The sequence below is a fragment of the Vulpes lagopus genome, chromosome 11 (genome assembly GCF_018345385.1).
Source record: "Vulpes lagopus strain Blue_001 chromosome 11, ASM1834538v1, whole genome shotgun sequence".
Lineage (NCBI taxonomy): Eukaryota > Metazoa > Chordata > Mammalia > Carnivora > Canidae > Vulpes > Vulpes lagopus.
This window is the reverse complement of record NC_054834.1, coordinates 65,592,012-65,599,836: the sequence shown is the minus strand read 5'-3', so window position 1 is coordinate 65,599,836 and position 7,825 is coordinate 65,592,012.

Here is a 7,825-nt window from a genome sequence, read left to right as displayed (position 1 = left end):
TTCCCTGTTCCCTCTTCTTTCTTTTTCTCTGTAGCCTTTATCACCTTTCAGAGTCCCACATAATTTTTAAATTGGTTCTCCTGCCTTCAACATTCTAGAATTATTAACAAACACAGAATTATTACCAAGCACATACTAGGCACTCAGTACATATTTGTTGGAATAATTATTCCAGTGGAAACTCTGGAATTTCTAGAGAGTGGTGTCAGTTTCCTTTCCAGGCCCAGCCTGCTTATTATTCCTCTGAGTTCCTTCATGTTCTTCACTTAATTATAGATGAAATTCTGCATCTCAAAGTCCTTCCTTCCTTATATATGTTTTTATTTTTATTTTTATTTCTTTTTCTTTTTATTTATGATAGTCACACACAGAGAGAGAGAGAGGCAGAGACACAGGCAGAGGGAGAAGCAGGCTCCATGCACCGGGAGCCCGACGTGGGATTCGATCCTGGGTCTCCAGGATCGCACCCTGGGCCAAAGGCAGGCGCCAAACCGCTGCGCCACCCAGGGATCCCTATTTTTATTTTTTAAAGATTTATTTATTTATTCGTGAGGGACACAGAGAGAGAGGCAGAGACACAGGCAGAGGGAGAAGCAGGCTCCGTGAAGGGCGTCCGATGTGCGACTTGATCCCGGATTCTGGGTTGGGATGCTCAACCACTGAGCCACCCAAGCATCCCTCTCATATGTGTTTTTATTTTTTATTTTATTTATTTATTTATTTATTTATTTATTTATTTATTTATTTATTTATTTATGATAGAGAGAGAGAGAGAGAGGCAGAGACACAGGAGGAGGGAAAAGCAGACTCCATGCTGGGAGCCCGATGCGGGACTTGATCCCGGGACTCCAGGATCACACCCTGGGCCAAAGGCAGGTGCCAAGTCGCTGAGCCACCCAGGGATCCCCCTCATATATGTTTTTAAATTGCATTAGTCCCAACTGAAATTCTTATCAGTTGTCTTTTTTTTTTTTTTTGAGAGAGAACGATTAAAAGAGAGAGTGTGTACTCGCAAAGTGGGGAGGGGCAACAAGAGAGAGAGAGAATCTCAAGCTGACTCCACACTGTACTTAGAGCTCTTTGCAGGGCTTGATCTCACAACCCTGAGACCTTGGCTGAAATCAAGAGTGGGACATTTACCAGACTGAGCCACCTAGGCACCCCTCATCTGTTGTCTTAATTAGAACTTTCTATGTGCAAGTAATGTAAAATCCTACCCAAATTGCTTTGGGATGGTGGGCACGTAGGGGAGGAAGGAATTTTTTTTTTAAAGGAAATGTATTGACTCTTGCAAGTAGATAGCTTCAGAGATGGCTGCGTCCAGGATTTTAGGGGATGTTACCTGGACTGGGTTTCTTTTTATCTCTCAGTTCTCCTCTCTTCTTTATTGATTTTGTTTGCAGATAGGATCATTCTTCAGGGAAGCTTCCTGCAGCTTCCATCTTATACTGTCATAGTCCTAAGACCAGAGAGAGAAGCTACTCTCAACCCGAAAGGCCCAACAGACATCCTTGGTGTGTGTGTGGGGGGTGCTAGGTTGGATTATATACATATTTCTAAACTACACACTGTGATCAGAAGGTTGGGATATGCAGTCTGGCTGAGGCATAGGTCATATGCCTTCCTTTAGAGCTGAAATGCAGATTATATCAAGTGGGGAGCCTACCCAAAGTACATTGAGTGGCACAGTTTCCCTGAAAGATAAATTGAGGTGCTGAAATCAAAGGAAAGGCAAATGGAGTAGTGAGAGGGACTGAGAAAAGGGTAACCTCTTGTGGGGAGCAGTTTGGACCACTGGGCAGGGGAAAGCATTGTCATGTGTCCTACCACAGTGGTGCTATGGGCATTAACTTATTCCTGCAACTTGGCAGGTTTTCAATAAATGTTCCTTCTGGCTTCTTACTACTGTAATACCAACACCTCATATTTTTAGAACAGTTCACAATTTTCAATGCTTCTTTGTATGCATTATTCTCATTTAATTATCTGAACAATCTTGTGAAGTGAGCTGGCAAGGGATTGTCTCTTTTTTAAACATGAGAAGAAGGGGCATCTGGGTGGCTCAGTGGCTGAGCATTGGCCTTCAGCGCAGGTCGTGATCCCAGAGTCCTGGGATTGAGTCTCACATCAGGCTCCCCACAGGGAGCCTGTTTCTCCCTTTGCCTATGTCTCTGCCTGTCTCTCTCTGTCTCTCATGAATAAATAAATAAAATCTTTTAAAACATCTTTTTTAAAAAAGAAAAAGATGAGAAGACAATTTCAGAAAGGTTAGTGACTACCAAGTTACCAGCAAGTATGGAAATGATTCCATTTTTTCCTTTTTTTTTCCCCTTAAGTAATCTCTATGCGCAACATGGTGCTCAAACTCATGACCCCAAATCAAGAGTCACATCCTCTACCAACTGAGCCAGCCAGGCACCTTAAATGATTCCATTTTAAAAAATTAGATTTTGGGCAGCCCTGGTGGCTCAGCGGTTTAGTGCCACCATCAGCCCCGGGGTGGGATCCTGGAGACCTGGGATTGAGTTCTATGTAGGGCTCCCTGCATGGAGCCTGCTTCTCCCTCTGCCTGTGCACCCCCTCCCCCTCTATGTCTCTCATGCATAATTAAATAAAATCTTAAAAAAAAAAAAACTTTAAAAAATTAGATTTTCCTTCTTATGGTTTTAACTATTTTCTCTTCATTGCACTTTTTTGTTTCTTATTGCTGGACTTCTGGTTCATTGATCTAAGCATCCCAAACTGCTTTGAATATTGTAGGCTATGGTTTAATATCCGGGAGGGCCAGTCTCTCATTACTCTTTGCTTCCAGAATTTTCCAGCTTTCTCAATTTTTTTCACTTGAACTTCAAAGTAAGCTTGCCCTAGCAAATTTTTTAATTAGTATTTTTGCTTGAAATTTAAATTCACATGAAATTAGCATTTGAAGTTAAAGAGAATTGACATATTCATGACATTTAGTCTTCCCATACAAGAATATTTCCATATGTCAACATTTTTGTGTTCCTGGCATTTAACTTTTCTCTTCTTTTGGACATTTCACATTTCTGATTTTACATTCTGGTTAAGTGTCACATTCCTAATTTTTTTTTAAAAAGTTATTTATTTATTTGAGAGAAAGAAAAAAGTACGTGTGCACATGCAGTGGGAGGGACAGGAGGACAGAGAGGGAGAGCGAGACTCTCAAGCAGACTCCATGCTGAGCATGGAGCCAACACAAGACTCAATTCCAAGACACAGACACCATGACCTGAGGTGAAATCAAGAATTGGGTGCTCAACTGGCTGAGCCACCCAGGTACCCCAAGTGCCACATTGTTTTAGATGGCTATTGTAAATGGAGACTTTTACATCATTGTATTTCCTAATTGGCTGCTTATATATATCTGAAAGATTTTAATTTTTTGGCATATAGGTGTTGTACATAGGGGAATCGCTGAATTCTTTTTCGTTTGTGTTTTTTTGGTTGGTTCTCATGGTTTTTCCAAGTACGGAATTAAACCCTTTCCTGGAAACAAATATTTATTTCTTTAGCTTTTTTGTTTAAATGAATTAGATATTAACTCCAGAACAAAATTAAGTAATAATAGTAATAGTGGATGGACATCCTGTGTTCCTGGCTTCAACAAAAATACTTCTTGTGCTTCCCAATGAGCATGATGCTAGTTTTTCAATTGAAAACAGTTATGTTTTATCATGTTAAGAAAGGATTTACCAAAAAAAAAAAAAAAAAAAAAAAAAGAAAGAAAGAAAGGATTTACCTCTTTTATTTTAGTGACTATTTTTACAAATACAAAATAGAAGCTGAATATTACCAGGAGATTTTTTTGGCATGTTTAGAAATGGTCATATGGTTTTTATGTTTTGACTTAATAATATGGTGTTGGTTTGCAACCCCCTTGGGAGCTTCCCAGATGAAATTGGAAACTGGACCCCCCCCATATTCAGAGGGCAAAGAGAAACCAAGGAAGAGGCTGTTCACTCCAGGTTGGTGAATGGCATTTTAACAAGGGAAATTGTTTTGAAGCTTATCTTGGTGGCTACGAGACAAGTAGATCTCCACACCTGCCCACAAAATTTTCAAAGCCTCTGAAATGTGATGAGGAGGGCATTTCTCTATGGTATTCTTTCCTTTTTTTTTTTTATGGTATTCTTTCCAAAAGCCCTTTACTTCAGTCAAACCATGAGGAACACATCAGACCCAATTTGAGGACCATTCTACAAAATACCTAACTGGTGTACCCCTCAAAACTGTCAAAATCATGAAAAATAAGGAAAGTTCAGGGGTGCCCTGGTGGCTCAGTCAGTTAGGCATCCAACTCTTGGTTTAGGTTTGGGTCATGATTTTGGGGTCCTGAGATGGAGCCCCGAGTCAGGCTCTGTGCTCAGTGGGGAGTCCACTTGAGATTCTCTCTGTCCCTCTGTCCTTCCCCCTGCTTGTGCACTCTCTCTTTCTCTCTCTCTCTCTATCTCTCTCTCTCAAATAAATAGATAAATCTTCAAAGTAAACTTCACCACATATTAAAAATAAAAAATAAAGCAAGTCTGGAAAACAGCCATAGACCAGAGGAAGCTAAAGAGACACGATGACAAAATGCAATATGGTGTTCTGGATGGGATCCCAGGAAAGAAAGAGGACTTTAAAGGAAAAAATGAAGTCTGAAGAAAGCTTGGAGTTTGGTTAACAGTAATGTACTGATATTTTCTTGATTTTGACAAATGGCCCACAGTAATGGAAGATGTTGACATTAGGGGAAACTGAACCTGAGTGAGGGGTATGTAGGAACTCTATTATCTTGGTGACTTTTCTTTTTTAAAAGATTTTATTATATTTAATTCATGAGAGACACAGAGAGAAGGGCAGAGACTGAGGCAGAGGGAGAAGCAGGCTTGTTGCAGGGAGTCTGATGTGGGACTTGACCCCAGGACCCCTGAGCCAAAGGCAGATGCTCAACCACTGAGCTAGGTGCCCTTCTTTTCTTCTTCTTCTTCTTTTTTAAAAATAAGTTATTTTTGGGATCCCTGGGTGGCGCAGCGGTTTGGCGCCTGCCCTTTGGCCCAGGGCGCGATCCTGGAGACCCGGGATCGAATCCCACGTCGGGCTCCCGGTGCATGGAGCCTGCTTCTCCCTCTGCCTGTGTCTCTGCCTCTCTCTCTCTCTCTGGGGCTATCATAAATAAAAATTTTAAAAAAATAAAAAATAAATAAAAAATAAAAATAAGTTATTTTTAAGTTATCTCTACATCTAACATGGGGCTCAAACTCACAATCCCGAGATCAAGAGTCATGTGCTCCACTGACTGAGACAGCCAGGTGCCCCTATACATCAAAAATTGTTCCAGGGCACCTGGATTGGTTAAACTTTTGCCTTCAGCTCAGGTCATGATCTCAGGGTCCTGGAATTGAGCCCCGCATCAGGCTTCTCCCTCTCCATCTGCCCTTCCTACCCCCCTGCTCATGCTCCCTCTTTCTCAAATAAATAATAAATGATCTAAAAGAAATTGTTCCAAAATAAAAAGGTTATTAAAAAGAAGAGAAAGAAAAAAAAAAAAAGAAGAGAAAGAAGAATGCTCTCTTCCACTGGGCATTGTTAAATGTGGTGGTTTGCCTGGATCTGCTACTGCTATCCAGCCAACAGACTTGGACAAAGTTGGCACCAAAGTGGCAGAGCTGGAAGACAGTAAGACCCAGACCCTTGATGGTGCCAGTGAACTACTGAATAAATTAACTAGCCCTGAGGCTAGTCTACATCTGGACTACTTATTTTTGTGACGTGATAATTGCATTTTCTTTGAGTTCTGTTGTTTTTTTCCTTCTCTCTTATGGACTGTCGTTGAAATCCTTCTGGTTAAGAAAGGCAGCCAAGTACAGAAAGTGGCGCACCGATGTGGTCCAGGTGCTGAGGTAGAAATCTGTTGGATGAAAAGGAAGGATTGGTGAGGTCTGCCTGGGAAACAGCATCAAGATCAGTTTCGCATAGTGGGCTGGTATTGAGCTGAGGCCCTTTTTTTTTGTTTGAACTTTATTGACTTATTTAGGTAATTTCAACATCCAACATAGGGCTTGAACCTACAACCCTGAGATCAAGAATCACATGCTTTTTCAACCGAGCCAGCCAGGGCTCCCCAGCTGAGTCTTTTTTTTTTTTTTTTTTAAGATTTATTTATTTTAGAGCGAGAGAGAGAGAGAGAGAGAGAGAGAGAGAGAGAGAAAGCACGCACAGAGTGGGGGAGGGCTGAGGGAAAGGCAGAGAGAAACCTTAGCAGACTCTTCACTGAGCTTGGAGCCCAGTGCAGGGCTTGATCTCATGACCCTGAGATCATGACCTGAGCCAAAACCAAGAGTCAGACAATTAACCAACTGTACCACCCAGGCGCCCCAAGTCTTTTTTTTTTAACTTGAGCTATAATTGACATATAACTGACCTGTGACACGTGTTTGGGAAGTGGGCATAGAGGCAGTGGGCATGGAGGAAGTAGGGAGAAGCAGTTAATGTTCCAGATTCATGCAGAACAGGTGGAACCCAGACTTGGAGGCTGAGGGGGCTGTAGGGCCGTGTCAGAGATGGGTGGTCCTGCAGAAGAGAAGTGCCCTGCAAGGGGGCCAGCGTGACCAGATTTGCCTTGTAATGGGCTCACCTCGGTCACTCTATCAAAGGAAGGTCAGGATCCCAAAGACTGGAGGCTGGGAGACAAGACTGAATAGTTTAGGAGAGCAATGATAACCTGAAATTCTCAGAAAGTTTATGGAGAGAGGTTTATGGGTGTACTTAGGAGGTAGAGTCCACAGGATGTGGCCTCTGTCTGGATGTGGCAGAAGTTATAAGCGTGGTAACAATGGTGTTACTGTTTCACAAGATTGAAGATCTAGAGGGAAGCTCTGGTTTAAGAAAAAGAAAGAATAATTTCACTTTGGCCATGTTGCCTTTGAGGTACAGAAGGGAACTAAACAGAGATGGAGGGGAGACAGTTGAATCTAGTGGTCTGGGGTGGGACCAAGGTGGGACATGGGGGTGGAGGGTGGAAGCCTGACCCAGCATCATCATGGCATACAGGTGCCAAGGGCAGGTGGAGATCACCCAAGTAGGGTATGTAGAGGGAGAAGCCCTGGAACCCGGGGTACATTCAGGGAGCTAAGATAAACGGTATTATGGAAGACAAGAGGCCATATTTCAGAGTGAGATGAATATCCTAGAACAGTGCTTGTCCAATAGAAATATAGTACCATCCACAATTTTAATATTTTAGTACCTACATTAGAAAAGTAAAAGAAACAGGTAAAAGTTAATTTTTAAAATTTTTAAGAGATTTTATCTATTCATGGGGCGCCTGAGTGGCTCAGTTAGTTAAGCATCTCCCTTTGGCTCAGGTCATGCTCCCAGGGTTCTGGAATTAAGTTCCAGGTTGGGCTCCCTGCTCAGTGGGGAGTCTACTTCTCCCTCTCCCTCTGCCCCTGCCCCCTACTCATTCTCTCTCTCTCTGTCTCTGTCTCTCTCTCTTGCTCGCTTTCATTCTTGCTCTCTCTCTCAAATAAATAAAATAAAATAAAAGATATTATGTATTCATTTGAGAGAGAGAGACAGAAAGGGTGGGGGGAGGGGCAGAGGGAGAAGGAGAAGCAGACTTCTTGCTGAGAGGGGAGCCGGATGTAGGGCTCCATCCCAGGACCCTGGGATCATGACCTGAGCCAAAGGCAGACGCTTAACTCACTGAATCACCTGGGTGCCCCAAAAGTTGATTTTTTCCCCCAAAAGTTGATTTTAATAATATATCTTATTTTACCCGAAATATCCCCAAAATTATTTCAACATGTAATCAGTATAAAAA